General features: G+C 46.5%; 1 long non-coding RNA gene and 1 other non-coding gene across 2 annotated transcripts in view; both read right to left on the bottom strand.

Annotated features, from left to right (window-relative positions):
* Positions 1 to 20,068, bottom strand: part of LOC114812252 — a 94,401-nt gene that overhangs the window by 50,301 nt on the left and 24,032 nt on the right. The window lies entirely within an intron of this gene.
* Positions 8,755 to 8,892, bottom strand: LOC114812697. The gene has a single exon (XR_003760348.1). It is a non-coding gene; the product is annotated as a small nucleolar RNA SNORA7 (small nucleolar RNA).

Below are 20,068 nucleotides of genomic sequence, written 5' to 3'. Positions count from 1 at the left end.
CTTGCACTCTGGAACTCCTGAAGAGCTACAAATGTGAATCTGGGATTATCATTGCATTATGATTATTGTGTTTGTTACTATGAAACAAGTACTGTTCTAAGTGTTGGGGTAAATACAAGTTAACCGTGTCGGACACAGTTTAGGATGTTTGAGAACAGGAAGTCTAGGTTATATCCGGGTTCCGTGGTGGAACATGCCATCCAGAATATTTTCCCAGTCCCTCTGGTAACACTGGCACACTGGGGTCTTCTTCCCAAATCTCCAAGGACCTTACCATCTGTTCTTGGATTTCTCCCACTTCTCCCTCTCTACTTTGACCTGGGTCCAGTCTAGCTCTCCAAGAGGCATATGAGAGTAGTGGAAAGAGCACGGGCTTGGGAGTCGGAGGTCATGGGTTCGAATCCTAACTCTGCCACTTGTCAGCTCTGTGACTGTGGGCAAGTCACTTAACTTCTCTGTGCCTCAGTTACCTCATCTGTAAAATGGGGATTAAGACGGTGAGGCTCATTTGGGACAACCTGATTACCCCGTATCTACCCCAGCGCTTAAAACAGTGCTCTGCACATAGTAAGCGCCTAACAAATACCTACATTATTATTATTATTGTGAAGTCCTGGGGAGGGAGTGGGAGGGTTCTGAATGAGGAGAGGAGAAATGGCAAACTCCTGACCCATCACCTCCTGTCCCATCAATGTGATTCTCATTGAGTCAATATCTCAGTGCAGTTAATCAATCAATCAGTGGTAATTTTTGAGCACTTACTCTGTACAGAGCACAGTACTAATTGCTTTGCAGAGAACACAACAAGAGAGTTGGTAGGCACAATCCCTCTCCTCAAGGAGCTTACAATCTAATTGGAGATATCAACCTTAAAATGAAATGCAGCTAGGGAAAGCAGCAGAATGAAGGATATGGACCTAAATTCTGTGGGGTGGAGTACAGAACCAGAGGAATTGGTGATAAAGAAGAGAGGGTAAATAAGGTGGGGGGTTGAGGGGTTAGCTAGGGACGGCCTCCTGGAGGAGATGTGATTTTAATAGGGCTTTGAAGATGAAGAGAAGCAGTGTGGCCTAGTGGAAAGAGCATGTGCCTGGGAGTCAGAAAACCTGGGTTCCAAGCCCAGTTCCTCCACTGGTCTACTGTGTGACTTTGGGCAGATCACTTCACTTCTCTGTGCCTCAGTTATCCCATCTGCAAAATAGTAATAATAATGGTATTTGTTAAGTAGTTATTATGTGCCAAGCACTGTTCTAAGTGTTGGAGTAGATACGAGGTAATCAGGTTGTCCCACGTGGGACTCACAGTCTTAATCCCCATTTTGTAGATGAGGTAATTGAAGCCCAGAGAAGTTAAGTGGTTTGCCCAAGGTCACACAGCAGACAAGTGGCGGAGCCAGGATTAGAACCCTTGTCTTCTGACTCCCAAGCCCATGCAATTGCTACTGAGCCACACTGGGGATTAAGTCTGTGAGCTCCATGTGGGACAAGGACTGTTTCCAACCTGACTATCTTGTATCTACCCCAGTGCTTAGTTTAGTGTCTGGCACATAAAAAGTGCTTGACCAATACCATTAAAAAAAAGAAAGATGGGAAGTGCAGTTGTCTGTCAGGGTGGATGTTCCAGGCCAGAAGGAGAATGTGAGCAAGGGGCTGACAGTGAAAGAGATGAGATCAAGGTACAGTGAGTAAGTTGGTGTTAGAGGAGCAAAGTATGCGGGCTGGATCATTGTTAGATCAGAGGGAGAGAGCTGATTGAACGTAGCACTGTGGGTGAGGTTAAGTGGACAGGGCCATCTAGCTGTGACAGTCCCTTAAATCCGTGGACTCTTCGTATTCCCCCGGTCCCTTTCAGAGGCTCTAGGAAGTTTGGAGGGCTACTGAGTGATGAACAGATATGCAACCTCCTAGGTGCAGCAGATTGCCCTGTCCTGGAAGCTTCAGTGGGTGGATGGAGGAGGAGGATATGGACATGCAGGCAACCTTCATCTTATAGAGCAGACACAAGTCACAAACCCTGACTTCAGAATCAGAATCAAAAGATCAAAGAATCATAGAACAGGCCCAAGTGAGTAAGGGTGGCGTTCTCTGCTGGTCAAATGGACTGCCTCTACCATGGGAGTCAGAAGGATTTGGGTTCTAATCCCCACTGGGCCACATGTCTGCTGTATGACCTTGGGCAAATCACTTCGCTTCTCTGGGCTTCAGTTATCTCATCTGTAAAATAGGGATTAAGAGCGTGAGGCCCATGGGGGACGGGGACTGTGTCTGTACTGATTAGCTTGTAACCACCCCTGCACTTAGAACTGTGTTTGGCACTAGGTAAGTGCTTAACGAGTACTATTGCTATTACTATTATTATGGCAAAACAATTTACAGACTGGAACACCTGTTTCAGGATCTTTTATTTTACCAGAAGAGAGTTCCAGCTCATTCCCGTTTACTTCTAGCTAAGCCAAGGTTTTTGAGGGGTTTTGGGATTTGGGCATCTGCCTCGTGAGGTAGGGGCTCCATCTGGCCCCCAGAGGGTGTAAAAAGCCACCAGCCAGGAATCCCCTGGCTCACCTTTAAGTCATTCATCTTCCCTCCTAAACCAACTCCTCTTTCTAACTTTGCCACATCTGTTGGTAACGCCACTGCCCTTCCTGTTACAGGAGTCGGCTACCTCGCCGTCATCCTTGATTCCTCAAGGCCTTCCACTGACGCCCTTCCATCTATTACTAATTCTCGCCAGTTCTTCCTCCATAACATCTTTCAGATCCACCCGTCCTCTCCATCCAAACTGTTATCACCTTGATATCACCTCTAATCATACCCCTAGTGGATAAAGCATGTGCCTGGGAATCAGAAGTACCTGGATTCTAACCCTGGCTCTGCCACTTGTCTGTTGCGCAAGCTTGGAAAAGTCCTTTAACTCCTCTATGCCTCAATTACCTCATTTGTAAAAATGGGTATTAAGACTGTGAGCCCCATGTGGGACATGGACTGTGTCCAACCTTATTAGTTTGTATCTATCCCAGCGCTTAAAACAGTGCCTGGCACTAGTACTTAACAAATAACATAAAAAAAAAAATAGCCATTTCCTTTAAGTTCTTGCTATTCACCCCACGCACTTTATGTACATATCCCCACAATTTCTGTTACACCCTCTAGACAGTAAGCTTCTGGGGAAGGGAATTTGCCTACCAACTTTGCCGATTATACTCTCCCAAGAACTTAGGTATAGTGCTATGCACGCCATTAGCACTCAGTGAATACTGTTGAATGATCCACTGATATTACTGCAAATTAATTGTTTCAGTCTCTACATTGGTCCTCCTGCCTCCAGCCTCTTCCCACTCTAAGCCATACTACATGCTGCTGCATGATAATCTCAAAGCATCGCTTAGCGCATGTCTCCTCTCTCCTCAAAACTCTCCGTCGGCTTTCTATTTCCCTCCACACCAACCACCGACCTCAAAATGGACCTTAAACATTCTCCATCAACTCTGCTCATTTTATATATCAGCTTTCTGCACTTACGATTTTCCAGCTGGCTTCCTTTGTTCTTCCCAATGCAGCCTTCTAGCTACACCTCACTCTTTTGTCCCGTCTCCATCCTCTGTTCATGTTTTTTCTCCAACTGGAATCCTCTCTCCTGATTAATCTGTAAACCCATTATGGGCAAGAATTGTCTCTTTTTATTGCTGAATCATACTTTCCAAGTGCTTAGTACAGAGGTCTGCACACAGTAAGCACTCAGTAAATACAGTTGAATTGAATGCGTGATTGAATGATCGACCAGAACCCTCCTCATAGTCAGACTCTCTAAAATTTCCACCTCTTCTAATAAACCTTCCCGGTTTAACTCCCAGCACCACGAATCATTTCAATCTCTAAGCACTTACGGGGTTCATAATTGACATACTCTTTCCTCGGTGCTGCTTTATAAATGTATAATCAATTAGAAAGTCAATTATTTATTGAGAACACTCTGTAAATACAGTTAAGTTTGTCTCCTCCATTAGGATGTAAGCTCCTTGTGGTTAGGAAATGTAATAAAAATGCTAATCATGCTTCTTGTAAAGAGCTTACTATGTGCTGAGCACTCTATTGAGCATGGGACTGTGTCTTGTGTTTCTGTTCTACTTTCCCAAGTGCATAGTGCAGGGGTTGCACTTCTACCCCAGCACTTACCCTGTATTTACCCCAGTGCTTAGAACAGTGCTCTGCACATAATAAGCGCTTAACAAATGTAAATACCAACATTAAATACCATGACAACAACTCCTCCTTCTTCTCCTCCTGTCCCTCTTCCTCCTCAGGTCCCATGTGTGACTGAGACTGTGTCCAACCTGATTAGCTTGTATCTACTCATTCATTCAGTAGTATTTATTGAGCGCTTACTATGTGCAGAGCACTGTACTAAGCGCTTGGGATGAACAAGTTGGCAACAGATACAGTCCCTGCCGTTTGACGGGCTTACAGTCTAATCGGGGGAGATGGACAGACAAGAACAATGGCAATAAATAGAGTCGAGGGGAAGAACATCTCGTAAAAACAATGGCAACTAAATAGAATCAAGGCGATGTACAATTCATTAACAAAATAAATAGGGCAACGGAAATATATACAGTTGAGTGGACGAGTACAGTGCTGTGGGGAAGGGAAGGGAGAGGTGGAGGAGCAGAGGGAAAAGGGGAAAAAGAGGATTAAGCTGTGGAGAGGTAAAGCGGGGGTGGCAGAGGGAGTAGAGGGAGAAGAGGAGCTCAGTCTGGGAAGGCCTCTTGGAGGAGGTGAGTTTTAAGTAGGGTTTTGAAGAGGGAAAGAGAATCAGTTTGGCGGAGGTGAGGAGGGAGGGCATTCCAGGACCGCGGGAGGACGTGGCCCAGGGGTCGACGGCGGGATAGGCGAGACCGAGGGAGGGTGAGGAGGTGGGCGGCGGAGAAGCGGAGCGTGCGGGGTGGGTGGTAGAAAGAGAGAAGGGAGGAGAGGTAGGAAGGGGCAAGGTCATGGAGAGCCTTGAAGCCTAGAGTGAGGAGTTTTTGTTTGGAGCGGAGGTTGATAGGCAACCACTGGAGTTGTTTAAGAAGGGGAGTGACATGCCCAGATCGTTTCTGCAGGAAGATGAGCCGGGCAGCGGAGTGAAGAATAGACTGGAGCGGGGCGAGAGAGGAGGAAGGGAGGTCAGAGAGAAGGCTGACACAGTAGTCTAGCCGGGATATAACGAGAGCCTATAGCAGTAAGGTAGCCGTTTGGGTGGAGAGGAAAGGGCGGATCTTGGCGATATTGTATAGGTGAAACCGGCAGGTCTTGGTAACGGATAGGATGCGTGGGGTGAACGAGAGGGACGAGTCAAGGATGACACCGAGATTGCGGGCCTGAGAGATGGGAAGGATGGTCGTGCCATCGACGGTGATAGAGAAGTCTGGGAGAGGACCGGGTTTGGGAGGGAAGATGAGGGAAGTCATTTACCCAAGGTCACACAGCAGACAAGTAGTAGAGTTGAAATTAGAACCCAGATCCTTCTGACTCCCAAACCCATGCTCTATCCATTCAGGCACCCTGCTTCCCATTCTAACTGAAAACTGGGAGACTATTCATCAGTGCTATTTCCTGAACACTTAGAGTGGGCAGAGCACCGGGCTAAGCCCTTGGAAGAGTGCAGCACAATAAAGTTGGGAAACAAGATCCCTGCCCTTAAGAAATTTACAATCTAGCAGGAGAGGCAGACTCTAAAAGAGATGACAGGTAGGGGAAACATCAGAGTATAAGGGTATGTCGGGGTAAGATGAATGCTTACCCCAGTGCTTAGAATAGAACTTGACACATAGTAAGCGCTTACCGTCATTATCATTATTTTTTACCTCCACCCTTCTTCCGACCCCAGGCAGAGGGCTGTGAGTTGACAGGGCCCAATATTACAGAGGTTTAGCCTCTACAATAAATCCAAAGTTCAGCCCCTCCTGCCCCTCCACTCCCCAGACAAACGTTTCCTAAAGATCCCCACAGCCTCCAGAGGAAGCCTTCCTGGGTTATGCCAAAGCCCTCCTCCCCTCTGCCTGACAGATTAACTTTCCTCCCCTTTGCCTCCCCGAACACACAGCTTCCTCCACACCCATCCGGCAGAGGAAGCAATCAGACGAGTAAAGCCTTTTTTTTTCCCTCCTGCTGGCAGCTACTCTAGGATAAAGAGGGCACAGGGGACTAGGAAGAGCTGCTTGTTTGTACTGCAGCACATTGTGAAATCATTAAACACTGAGCCCTAGACAATGTAGGTTCTGTAATCCGAAGATACAGAATCCACTGACCACATGCACCATTCCTTTCACGCCCACGGCCCCGAATCACGCACCGGCCCGGTCACCCTGCAGGCACCTTCTTCATGTGCATTCCATTTCATGACCTCCCATGGCCAGCGTAAAGCTGAGGGAGGAAGCCTGGGATTCCCTCAGATCAACGCACATCCCAGAGCATATACTCCTTTAACTTTGTAGGCACCGGAGCTCAGAAGCTGCCACAGACCAAGAACAGACGAAGAGAGAAGGGGCATGTAGATGTCAATCCTATCCTCCCCACCTTCTGTGTCACCTGTGCAATTGGGTCTGTACCCCTTAAGCATTCTATACTCCCCCAACCCCAAACCCTGCAACACTTACGTCCATCTCCTTATTTTGTGCTGCTTCCCTATCAGTCATTTATTTCCATGTCTGTCTCTCCAACTTTACTGTAAACTCCTTGATGGCCGGGATAGGGTCTACCAACTCTATCACAGTGTATTCTCCCAAGCACTTAGAACAGTGCTCTGCGCACAGTTAGCACATATGAATACTATTGATTGGTGGATAGATCAACTGTGGGCCTCCAGGCCCTGAGAATGATGGGAACTAGGACACAACCGTCTCAGGTTGCCTCATGTAAAAGTGGTTATCTCGTGGCTCAGTGGAAAGAGCATGGTCTTGGGAGTCAGAGGTCATGAGTTCGAATCCCAGCTCTGCCACTTGTCAGCTGGGTGACTGTGGGCAAGTCACTTAACTTCTCTGTACCTCATCTGTAAAATGGGGATTAACTGTGAGCCTCACGTGGGACAACCTGATGACCCTGTATCTACCCCAGAGCTTAGAACAGTGCTCTGCACATAGTAAGTGCTTAACAAATACATTATTATTATCTACAGTGCCACTTTGGGCATTTGCCAAAATTTAGGATGGGTGAGGAGTCTGGGAATCTGGACTCTGGTTCCAGCTCTGCCCCTGGCCTGCATGGCACTTGGCAAGTCCCTTGTCCATTCTCTATCTCAGTTATCTCACCTGTCAAGTGGGGATAATAGAGAAGCAGCACGGCCTAGTGAAAAGAGCATAGGACTGGAAGTCAGGAGACCTGAGTTCTAAGACCAACTTTGGGCAACTGCCTTTGGCAAGGAATTTAACTTCTCTCATCAGCAAAACGGGGATGAAATTCCATTTCTCCCTCCCCTTTGGATATTGAGTCGCTTGAGGGATAGGAACTGTGTTCAGTGTGATTATCTCACATCTACCTCAGCTTTTATAAGCTCCCCTCTTAGGATCACACAAGGAGATTTTCCAGTACTCTACCAGTCTCAGCTACAAGTGGGAGAGTCATGCAAAGGCATACCCCTTCCATTCTTAGCTTGGGCAGTGGCTAGCCAGTGGAAGGCAACCTGCTACAAGTCAAGATCACCTGTGCTGGGCAGCAGCGGCATGGGAGAGAATTCAGGGTGGAGACTCGCGTTTACTTCACGGAAGAAAGCGATGGTAAAGCACTTCCTTATTTTTACCAAGAAAACCTTACTTAACAGAATGACTGCGGTTGGAGAGTGGGGCATTCTGGGAGAGTTGTGTCCATGGAGTTGCTATGGGTCAGAGACGATTCAACAGCATGAGGAAAGACCTCAGTTTTAACACAGTGCTTGGCACATAGTAAGCAATTAGCAAAAAAAATAACTATCATACATGTCCCTCCATTGTCAGGACAATATGAGAGCACTGATGTCCAAGCACTTTGGAAAAGAAAAGTGCTAGACAAAGTTAAGGTACAATACACTTGCATTCATCCAAACCACGCAATCAGCTATAGTATAACAAACATCCATGAACATACACAAAGAATAACACAATCAACTCCACATTTCAATTACATATTCAGAAATGGCATGCAAATTTCTGCACTCTCATTAGCATCATCTCATAGAGGCCAGCTCTTGATTATGTCCCTAATGAAGGGATGCAAGCATTGGATCACTCAAGCAGCAAAGCACCCAAAATGGGAAATAGCTCATTTGGATGGGGAACCAGGTGGCCCTAGCTTGCCTCTTGGTGGCAGGGGGGTGTCAGAGAGAGCCCAGAAAAAACCACTATTTTATGGGCAGGGATTGTATCTGCTTATTGTTATATTGTACTCTTCCAAGCGCTTGGTATAGTCCTCTGCACACAGTCAGCTCTCAGTAAAAGCGATTGACTGACTGACTGTCTTGCCTGCAGAGTGGGTGCAAATCAGAAGGAAAAGTAAGATGCCAGCTGGGGAATGGTCTCATCTACCTTGTCTCGTCTTATGCTGTCGAGTCGTTTCCGACCCATAGTGACACCACGGACACTTCACTCCCTGCTCTCCATCTGCACTCATTCTGGTAGTGTATCCATAGAGTTTTTTTGGTAAAAATAAGGAAGTGGTTTACCGTTGCCTCCTTCCAAGCAGTAAACTTGAGTCTCCGCCTTCAACTCTCTCCTGTTCCACTGCTGCCCAGCACAGGTGAGTTTTGACTTGTAGCAGATGGCCTTCCACGCGCTAGCCACTAGCCAAGCTAGGAATGGAACAGATATACCTCGGCTTGACTCTCCCTCCCATAGTCGAGACTGGTAGAGTCCTGGAAACTCTCCAGGTGTGACTCCGAGAGGGACTGATCTGCCTAAGGACATACGTATCCACATATGTACTTTATCTTCAAATTATATATGATTAATTATGTATTATTTGTTTGCTAATTTATTGCTTGTTTAATATTAGTTAGTCCATTGTATTTATTGAGTGCTTACTCTGTGCAGAGCACTGTACTAAGTGCTTGGAGAGTACAATATAACAATACCAATATAACAGACACGTTCCTTGTTCTCATTGAGCTTACAGCCCAGAAGACTTATTACAGTCTAGAGGACTTATTAGTTACTTATTTAGTTGTCTGGTCCCTCTCTAAACTGTAAGGTTGTTATGGGCAGGGAACATGTCTGCTAATTCCCAAATCCTTAGTAGAGTACTCTGCACACAGTAAGAACTGAATAAATACAATTGATTTATTGATAGATGTCAGCTGGAGTGTGCTCTGATCTGCCCAGGATGTACATATCTACATATGTACATATCTTTAAATTCTATATCATTAATCATTTATTTACTAATTTATTATTCATGCATTACTTATTATTACTTATTCATTTATATTAATGTCTGTCTCCCCTTCTAGACTCTAAGCTTGTTACAAATCAATCAATCATATTTACTGAGCACTTACTATGTGCAGAGCACTCTCGGCAGGGAACGTTTCTGCTAATTCTTTTCTGTGGTACTCTCCCAAGAGCCTCATACAGTGCTCTGCACATAGTAAGTGCTAAATAAATACCACTGATTCACTGACTGATTGATAACGTGGGAGTGGTGTGATCTGCCAAAAACCCACCTGCCGATAAGGAGTTGACCGTACTGTGGCTCTAGGTCACACCTTAACATACATTCCTACTACAGGTGCCAGGCTTTGGGCCACTGGGAAATTCAGTCAGGCTGTTGGGCAAGTCCTAGCCCTCCTCCGTGCCGGGGGAGAAGTCACGCAACCACACTGCACCTGCGACTACACAGGCTGTGAAGTGAGGATTCCTGAGTCACGAACGGGAGAAACTATTGAACGATCCGTAAGATGGCAAAGCTCTTGAGTAGCTTGAAGTGTTGGATCTATACTTTACAAAACCTGACCTGGCAGCAATTTGCAGGACTGGGAGAATTGGGCATAGAATGTCACTGCCAAATCCTCCCTCACCGACAACCTCTCCCTCATGCCAACCTCTCCCTCCTGCTAACCCTCCCTCACTGCCGACCCTCCCTCACTGCCAAGTCCCCCTTTCCTGCCAACTCTCAATGCCAACGACTCCCTCATTGTCCACCCCTTCCTCACTGACAAACCTCCCTCACTGTCCACCCCTCCCTGCCAACCCTCCCTCACTATCACATCTTTAATAATAAATAATTATAATAATAACTGTACTTGTTAAGCGCTCCCTATGTGCCAAGCACTGTATTAAGTGCTAGGGTGGATACAAGCAAATCGGATTGGACACAAATCCCTGTCTCATTTGGGGCTCACAGTGACTTGCCCAAGATCATACAGCAGACAAGTGGTGGAGTTAGGATTAGAACCCATGATCTTCTGACTCCCAGGCCCATGTTCTTTTCACTGTGCCGTACATCTTTACTCACTTTCCACCCCTCCCTCACTGTCAACCCTCCCTGAAACACCTCCCCCACTGCTATTCCTCTTCACTGCTAACCCCGCACTCACTGGCAAAGCCTCCTCACTGCCATCCCCACCTCCATGTCAACCCATCCCTCCTTGTCAACCCCTCCTTCCTTGCTAACGTTCCTGTACTTTCGACCTCTCTCCCATGCCAACCCATCCCTCCCTGCCCACCACCCCCTCCAGCCTCCCTCTACTGTTCAGAGTGGCAGCCAAACTCACGAAAAAGCTGTGACACGGTTTCCTTTAGCCCTTATTAATTCCACCTTAGCATTCCACCACTAGGGAACTGATTTCAATGCTCTGCTAAGTGAGGGGGTTAGAACACTGGCAAAAGGCTAAAGATCCTGGGGCCCTGTGGGCAGTGTCTGTGCCAACTCTGTCCTGGCAGCTGTGTCCTTCACTCTGCCCTCCCTGTCTCCCCGCTGCCTTATTTCCTGGCCCTGAGACGAGCTACAATGCAGCCCTTCTACTTACTCTAACTCCGGGGTACAGGCCAGGAAAGGGCTGGGAGGTAAAAATGGGAAGGAAGGAAGTGCAGAAAGAGGGAATCCCTTTGCCATGGAAGTTATCTAGTTTTGAAATGGCATCTGGGTGGCCCTGGGGGATAAAGTCCAGCTTTTGCAGAAAATAAAATGATAGAGGAGGGTGAAGCGGGAGAAGAACATGTTGGTCTCCCAGGAAACCATTCTGCCTCCTCCTCCTCCTTGTTACTTCCCATTGTTCAGAGTAGAATGCTTCATTTTCTTCTGAGAGTTGCTCCTCTCAAATGCTGAGGCCCCTCCCCCTGCCTGTGGCCTTTCTTTTTCAGGTCACCATGGCCCGCTCACACACGAGACTCCATTCAGAGCTGGGGTGAGCAGGGACATGCCTAAACCTTAAGCTGGAACAGAAAGAAGGAGAAGGTACCTGTGTGGCCTCATAGAAAGAGCCTAGGAGAAAGGGGAATCAGAGGACTTGGGTTCTAATCCAGACTTTGCCACTTGTCTGCCGTGTGACCTTTGGGCAAGTCACCTAAGTGCTTCGTGCCTCAGTTCCCTCATGTACAAAATGGGGATTAAGTACCTGTTCTCCTTCCTACTAACACTGTGAGACTTGTGTGTGACTGGGCCCATGTCCAACCTGATTATCTTGAACGTACCTCAGTGCTTAGAACACTGGCAAACTAGTGTTCTTGGCATATAGTAAGCACTTAACAAATGCTACAATTATCAGGGATCAGCCAGAGTAAACCAGGACCCAAGCTTCCCTGCTAAAGAGATGGCCTTCTCCTTGATCCAGTAATAAGTTTAATAAGAATAATCGTTTCCAAATAATTGTAGCTTCAGTGCTCATTCTTTCAGCCCTTCAGATTGTGAATCCCATGTGGGATGGGGACTGTGTCCAGTCCATCTTGTATCTACCCCAGTGCTTAGTACAGTGCTTAGCTCTACGGGCAGGAAACATGTCTACCAACCCTGTTACACTCTCCCAAGTTTTTAGTACATTGTGCTGCACACAGTAAGAGCTCAATAAACACACTTGTTTGATGATAAGCAGTTAATAAATATTATAATTATTACTGAATTTGTTAAGTGCTTACTGTGTACTGAGCAAAGTTCTAAGCTCTGGGATAGATGAAAGTTAATCAGGTCTAACACAGCCCCTGCCCTAGAAGAGAATCACAGGCAAGACAGGAGGGAGAATAAGCAATAAATTCCCACTTTACAGATGAGGAAAGTGGAGCACAGAGAAGGTAAGTAAAGAAGTGAAGCCTAGTGGGCAGAGCATGTCCCTGGAAGTCAGAGGACCTGCGTTCTAATCCTGGTTCTGCCGCATGACCGTGGGCAAGTCACATAAGTTCTCTGTGCCTCAGTTACTTCATTTGCAAAATGGGGATTAAGACTGTGAGCTCCATGTGGGACATGAACTGTGCCTAACCTGATTAGCTTGTATCTACCTCAGTATTTATTACAGGGCTTGAATCACAGTACTGGATCCCCTCTACAGTCTGCTTCCTTCATTCTTGTGCATGAGCCACAGAGCACTGCTGATGGAAATCTAGATATCAGGCCAAACTTGTTCACTTCAAGTTTATCCATATGTACTTTAACTCTGCCCTCTCCTCTGCCCAGCAAAATTATTTCTCCATCTTTATTGACACTCATTCCCAATTCCCTCTCCAGTTGTACCAGATGGTCGTGGCCTCTGCCACTGGTTTGCTGTGTTACCTTGGGTAAGTCACTTAACTTTCCTGTGTCTCAGTTACCTCCTCTGTAAAGCCCCACCTGGGACAACCTGATTACCCTGTATCTACCCAGAACTTAGAACAGTGTTTAACACATAGTAAGCACTTAACAAATACTATAATAATAATTATTATTTAATGTTCTCCTCAAACCCCTTTTCCCATGCCTCCCCGATCTCTTGCCCCTAATAACTTGGCCACCTACTTTATTGAGAAAATTGAAATTATTATGCATGATCTCCCTGAAATCTCTCCTGCCCCTCCTCAGCCCCTCCCTTCTCCTGCCCCTTCTTCAACTCCCCTTTCCCAGCAGTATCTCAAGTGCAGATCTACATTCTTTCAAACTCTACACGCTCCACTTGCACATCTGACCCTCTCCATTCGCACCATCTCAAAATACTTACCCTTTCCCTTTTCCCCTCCCTAACCGCCATCTTCAACTATTCCCTCTCCAAAGCCTTCTTCCCGGATACTTTCCAACATGCCCATATCTCTCCTCTTCTAAAAAAAAAACCCTCCCTTGACCCCATGGCTCCTTCCATTTGTCACCTCATCTCCCTGCTACCATTCGTCCCTAAACTCTTTGAACGAATTGTCTAAACCTCCTGTTTCTAGTTCCTCTCCTCCAATTCTCTCCTTGGTGCCCTACAATCTGGGATCTGTCCCCTTCATTCCACAGAAACCTGACTCTCAAAGGTCACAAATGATCTCTTTCTTGCCAAATCCAACAGCTTCTACTCCATCCTAATCCTCTTCTACAGCTCAGCTGCCTTTGACATTGTCGACCATTCCCTTCTTCTGAAAACGTTATCCAACCTTGGCTTCACTGACTCTGTACTCTTCTGGTTCCCTACCTATTTCTCTGACCTCTCATTCTCAATTCTTTTTCATAGGCTTCTCCCCTGCCTCCCACCTCCTAAATGTGGGAGTCTCTTAAGGTTCAATCTGGGTCCCCTTCCATTCTCCATCTACACCCATTCCCTTGGAGAACTCATTCGCTCACATTTTTTCAACTATCACCTCTATGCAGATGGTACTCAAATCTACATCTCCAGCCCTGATCTCTCTCCTTCTCTGCAGTCTCGCATTTCTTCCTGCCTTCAAGACACCTCTACTTGGATATTCTGTTATCACCTCAAACTTAACATGTCCAAAACAGAAGTCATTAACTTCCCATCCAATCCCTGTCTTTTACCTGACATACCCATCATTGTAGATAGAACCACCATTCTTCCTGTTTCACAAACCCATTACCTTGGCATGATCATCGACTCCTCTCTCTCATTCAACCCACATATTCAATCCATCACTAAATCCTCTTGGTTCGATCTTCACAACATTGTTAAATTCAGACATTACCTCTCCAAATAAACTGCTTTCAAATTAATCTAGTCACTTCTCCTATCCCACCTTGATTACTGTATCAGCTGCCTTGCTGAACTCCCTGCTGCTTGTCTCTCCCCACTCCAATCCATATTTCATGCTGCTGCCTGCATTATTTTTCTACAAAAATGTTCAGTCCAAGTTTCCACTCCTCAAGAACCTCCAGTTGCTGCCCATCCACCTCTGCCTTGAACAGAAAATCAGTTTAAAAGTATTCAGTCTCCTTGCCCCCTCTCTTTCAAAGCCCTATTGAAGGCACATGTCCTCCAAGAGGCCTGACTAAGCCCTCTTTTCCTATTCTCCAGCTCCTTTTATTCAGCCCCACTCCCAGATCTACAGTACATATGTACATATTTGTAATTTATTTATATTAATGTCTGTCTCCCCCTCTAGACTGTAAACTCTTTGTGGCCAGGGAATATATCTATGTTGTCATATTTTACTCTCCCAAGTGCTTAGTACAGTGCTCTGCTCAAAGTAAGCACTCAATAAATAAGATTGGCAGACTGACTGCCTGGCATGGAGATGTGGGAGCCTGAGAGGAACAAAAAGTTGCGGGGGGAGGGAATCACTCAAGCAATGGAAAGCCAGGGAAGTATAAAAATCCTTGAATATTTCACAGGTTTTGGGTGGCTGGAAAGCCTCACACTTTTAATTGAGCCACAAAGTTTAAAACTACTTTCTGAGCCCTGTAAACTCCTTAAAGGCAGAGTTTGTGTCTACCAATTAGATTGTACTCTCCTGGCACTCTGCTTGATATAATTACTCAACAAATTCCACTGATTATTATTATTTTAATTTTTAATAGTATCTGTTTAGCACTTTCTATGTATCAGGCACTGTACTAAGTGCTGGGGTAGGTACAAACTAATCAGGTTGGACACAGTCCCTGTCCCACATTGGGCTCATAGTCTTAATCCACATTTTACAGATTAGGTAATCGAGGCATGGCGAAGTGAAGTGACTTGCCCAAGAACACTCAGCAGGCAAGTGTCTGAGCTGGGATTAGAACCCAGGTCCTTCTTATTCCCAGGACCATGATCCATCCACTAGGCCAGGCTGCTTCTCTCCATTATTGATGGATTGAACCCACAGTTCAGGGAAGCGCAGAGCTGGAAACATCCAAAACGTATGTGAGTTCAAATAGAAAAAAATTATCACCTAAACTCAACCTGCTCCCAGATTCACGTTCCCAGACCAACCCAGTTCCGTTCCTTTCCTGCTATCTTTTCTCCCGGCCTGAGCTTCCCAGCTTGAATCCCATAGCGCCAGCTGCCTCTCCTGCCACTCCTCAAGCCTGAGGTTGATGTCTTGCTCTCCCGCAATGCCGAATGTCAGTGGAGTCATTTCCTTCATTATCCACCCCACTGCAGAGAAGTTGGTTAAAGAACATTGTATCCTGGATTGAAGGAGCCGTCTCTCCAGCAGCTGGAATCTATTGTCAATCTGCTGTCTAGAGGTGATAAAGGGTTTTCTTGAAATGTGTTGGCCTGTGTTTCCTTCACGGTTCAGCACTCCCAAGGATTTGAGCATGGCTCTGCCACCAGGTGCCACGGCCTTTACACAGTGCCTCACACTCCGTCCAGGGCCCTTTTCCTTTCAGGATTTCTAACATCTGAAGGTGTGAACGGACTCTTAACATTCGGGCTAACCTTGAAGAGACACACCTGACCCATGGAAGAGAACTAAGCAAGGAAAAGGGCTTTTCAGAGTTCAAAGTAGCTCTCATGCTTTGTTGTGCAGTGTGGTTGGTTGGTGAGGGATTTTTTTGGTCCCTGCTCAGACTAAGGGAGATACAGAGCAAAGACTAGCTCTCTCTGACATTAAAATTCATTGGCCGGGTACCCCTTCTTACTTCAACTATGGTGCACTCATGCTGCTGAGACATCACACTGCTCTGTTCATTTGTTTCCTAATAATCTCTGCAGGTCTACAGATGTCTCTGTATTCACAGTTTCTCCACTTCCTTTATCCAAAGCCTTTATCCACTTCTCTTCCTTTCTTTTTCTCTCCTTGTCTTTCCCTCTCTCTATCCTCTTTCCCTTTGTCTCTCCCTCTCTTTCTTTCTCCTCTTTCTCCCTCTTTCCTTTAGATCGTAAGCTCCTTTCAGGCAGTTAATGTGTTCGCCATCTCTGTTGTACTGTATTCCCACAAACACTTAGTACAGTGCTCAACACATAGTAAGTGTTCAGTAAATACCACTGATTGGTAGACTTTCCTCTCCCTTTCTCTCTCCATTTCTCTCTCTATCTCTCCTCCTTTCTCTTCCTCTCTCTCCCCCTTTCTTTTCTCCCTTTCTGTCATCTCTCTTCCTCTCTCCCCTTTTCTCTTTCCCTCTCTTTCTCTCACCTTTCTCTCTCTCATTCCCCTCTTTCTTTCTCATCCTCTCTTTCTACATCTATCTCTCCATCCTCATCTCACCCTCTCCATCTCTCTTTTTCTCTCTCTCTCTCATTTTTCCACCTCCCCTTCTTCTGAAGGTCTCTGTGGCTCTCACTGGGACACCGGCACCCGGGAACCACACTGGGGATTGACTAGATTAAGGAATATCCCGTTATCTGGAAGTTAAACTCAATATAATCACCTGATAGAGTTTAGACAGAGACTGTACTTGGCATATCTGGAGATGAAATCTTATTTCACAAATGGCCCAAACAGCTGATTGTCACCCCTGCATGAGCATTTGACTGCCATATGATATGTAACACAGTGACCAGCACAGATTATACTCCTTTATGTCCCCTGGCCCAGCTCTCCCACTTCCCTCCACTTCCCCAGTGCCCCCTACATTCCTGTTGCCCTTGCCTTCTTTACTCAGGCTCCGTTTCCAAGAGGTGAATCCCTACTCATCTATTTTTGCCACCCCACCCTCCCCACCCCCGCCCCCACAGATGTTCCAGAGTCCCAGGCATAGAGCCTTTGCTTCAATAGGGCATCCCCAGTCTGCTGTGGTGGTTTTCTTCACTCCCTCTCTTCTCCTCCACTGCAAAGCACTGTCAGAAATGAGCTCTGTGGTGCAGAGGAGCTCCAAACCGTTTTGTCATCTCCATAGTTCAGGGCAACCTCTGCAGTGTGGAGAGGGCATTCTAACCTTCCTAAATAATGAAGACAATGTGCCATCCTGCCAACTCCTGCTTCCCCTACCCCTTCTTACCTGTAACATGCTCCTGGGGCCTTGAACCATCATCTCCATGATGCACTAGGGCCTCTGTGCCCACACACAGCATCTATTCTGCAGACCCAACCTGGTTCCAGCATCTTAGGGCCACCATCCCCTTACCACACACATCCTGGTGCCGGGGTGCTGGGGTGCCATGGTGTCCCTCAGCCCCTGTCCCGCAGCACAGCCCACAGCATCTCCTGGAGCTACTTCTGCCACAGGGCACCTCCAAATCCTACCTCACTGCAGCTTGGGATTGACCCTAGCATCCCATGTTTCCCAATGCCTTGTTATTTTGGGGGTGCCCCCAACCCCCTCATTTTTGCGGCATATGGCTCCAAGAGGGCAGATGGGTCATGATATGGAGCTCGATGAGACATTGGAGGAGGGACCAAGAGCAATGAAGGGGTACCACTGGAGACCGAAGGATGCCAATTTCCTGGTCAGCCACCAATGAAAAGCCACAGAATCTGACTGTCACGGGACTAATGAAGATCAGCATCTCAGCATCGGGGTGGGGAATCATCTTCAGGAGGCCTAAGGGGAACTGGCTGGGTCAGCTTGGGACAGGCTTATGAAAATGGATAGATGTGTGAAAACCCTACTCATGAAAGCAGCAGTGTTCAGATCCTAGGCTCTTGCTGGCGCCTCCTCCAAAAGAGTGGGATTAAAGGTGTGTGATTTGGAGTGAAGTGCTGTCTCTGTCTCTCTACATTACACCCCTCTGGGAGAGGTAACACTCCAAACACTCCCACAGCCAGTTCATTGCCCCTCCATTCCCAGTTTCTCTAGCTTCTGCTCCATTTCCTCAAATTTCCAGCCTCTGTTTCCTCTTCCCCATTGTCTTTCTCTAGCCCTGCCAGTGTCAGATGCTTGACTCTTTTCCACCTCTGCTTCCTTGTTCATGTCGCTCCCCAGACATGAAAAGCCATCTCCTCGCAGTTCTGCTAACAATAATAATAATAATAATGATGATGGCATTTGTTAAGTGCTTACTATGTGCCGAGCACTGTTCTAAGTGCTGGGGTAGATACAGGGTCATCAAGTTGTCTCACGTGAGGCTCACAGTCTTCATCCCCACTTTACAGATGAGGCAACTGAGGCACCAAGAAGTTAAGTGACTTGCCCAAGGTCACACAGCAGACAAGTGGTGGAGGCGGGATTAGAACCCACGACTTCCGACTCCCAAGCCCGGGCTCTTTCCACTGAGCCACGCTGCTTCTCATACATATAAATATATATGTTTATATATAAATAACTGAATATACAAATATTTGTATATTCAGATATTTATTCAGCTATTTCATCCCGACATAATGGTTCTACTATCTGTGATATCTAGACTGTAAACTCATTGTGGGCAGGGGAACATGTCTTGCAACTCTATTGTATTTCACCTTCTCAAGCACTTACCACAGTGCTCTGCATGTAGTAAGCACTCATGCAGGATGGCCTAGTGGAGAGAACATGGGCCTGGGAGTCAGAAAGATCTGGGTTCTAATCCTAGCTCTGTCACTCGTCTACTGTGTGACCTCGGAGAAGTCACTTAACTTCTCTGTGCCTCACTTACCTCATCTGTATATTGAGAATAAAGACCGGGAGAGACCGGGAGCCCCATGTGGAATATGGACTGTGTCTGACCTGATTAGGTTTTGTCTATCCCAGTGCTTAGTACAGTGCCTGGCACACAGTAAAGACTAAATAAACACCACAAAAATAAAATAAATACCACTGATGAAGATGACATGATTGTTCCACTCTTTTTTAATGGTATTTCTTAAGTGTTTACTTTGTGCTAGGCACTATATTAAAAGTGGGATGGATAGAAACTAAATTGCTAAATTAGGTTGGACACAGTCCTTGTTAACCCACGTGGGGCTAACAGTCTTAATCCCTATTTTACAGATGAGCTGACTGAGGCACAGAGAAGTTAAGCCACTTGCCCAAGGTCACCAGCAGACTCATAGCTGGGCCAGGATTAGAACCCAGGTCCTCTGACTCCCAAACCTGTGCTCTTGCCATTAAGTCATACTGCTTCTCTACCTGATGTGTCCTAGTTCTTCTTCTTGTTCCCACTCTTCAAAGACTTTTGTCTGCCTCTCCTATTAGATTGTAAACTCCTTGAGGATAGGGAAGGTATGTCCTAAGTGCTATAATGGTGCTTTGCTTTCAATAGACACTCAAAAAATACCGTATCCTAAAGCAGGCTGGGTAAACCAGTTTATTTGTCTAGGTTTAGGAAGGCCAGCCTTGCCTTCCTAGTCACAGTGCTTGGGAGATATTTGGAGTGCTGCACAGGTGATGTCACTCCAATTCAATCAATTCAATCAAATCACCCTAGACCTACTGAATTGGTCAAGAGCTCCTTTATTCCCATCCCATTGTTGACAGAAGGCTGGGCCCAGTTCCAAGGAGCCAGCAGAGAAATACCAGCCCAAGGTGAAGTGACTCTGTTCTCTTGTAATGAGTTTGAGCGATCCTTTATTGCTTTCTAAAGGCACCGCGGAGCCCTGACCATGGGACAGAAACCCTGGATTGGCTGCCTTGGCACCAGAGACTTCAGCCTAGCCCAATCCAGCTCTCAGTGGGGCCAGTGCCCTCCTGTTGCTGCAGCCAACTCCTTTGGCTCTGGATGCCCAGATTTGGGTATTGAATCAATTGCGTGTTGGGTATTCAGCAGAGTTGGCCATTGATCATCACCCTTCCTGTCCTTGGATAGAGGGTGTTTACCCCATCCTAGGTGCGCCTCTGGTTGCGAGCTGGTGCTGAAGCCAAATGACATTGTCCTTTCCTTCATTTTGAAG

This window comes from Ornithorhynchus anatinus, chromosome 5 (assembly GCF_004115215.2).
Source record: "Ornithorhynchus anatinus isolate Pmale09 chromosome 5, mOrnAna1.pri.v4, whole genome shotgun sequence".
Lineage (NCBI taxonomy): Eukaryota > Metazoa > Chordata > Mammalia > Monotremata > Ornithorhynchidae > Ornithorhynchus > Ornithorhynchus anatinus.
Note: the sequence above shows the minus strand (reverse complement) of the source record. Positions and strands in the feature narration are given on the sequence as shown.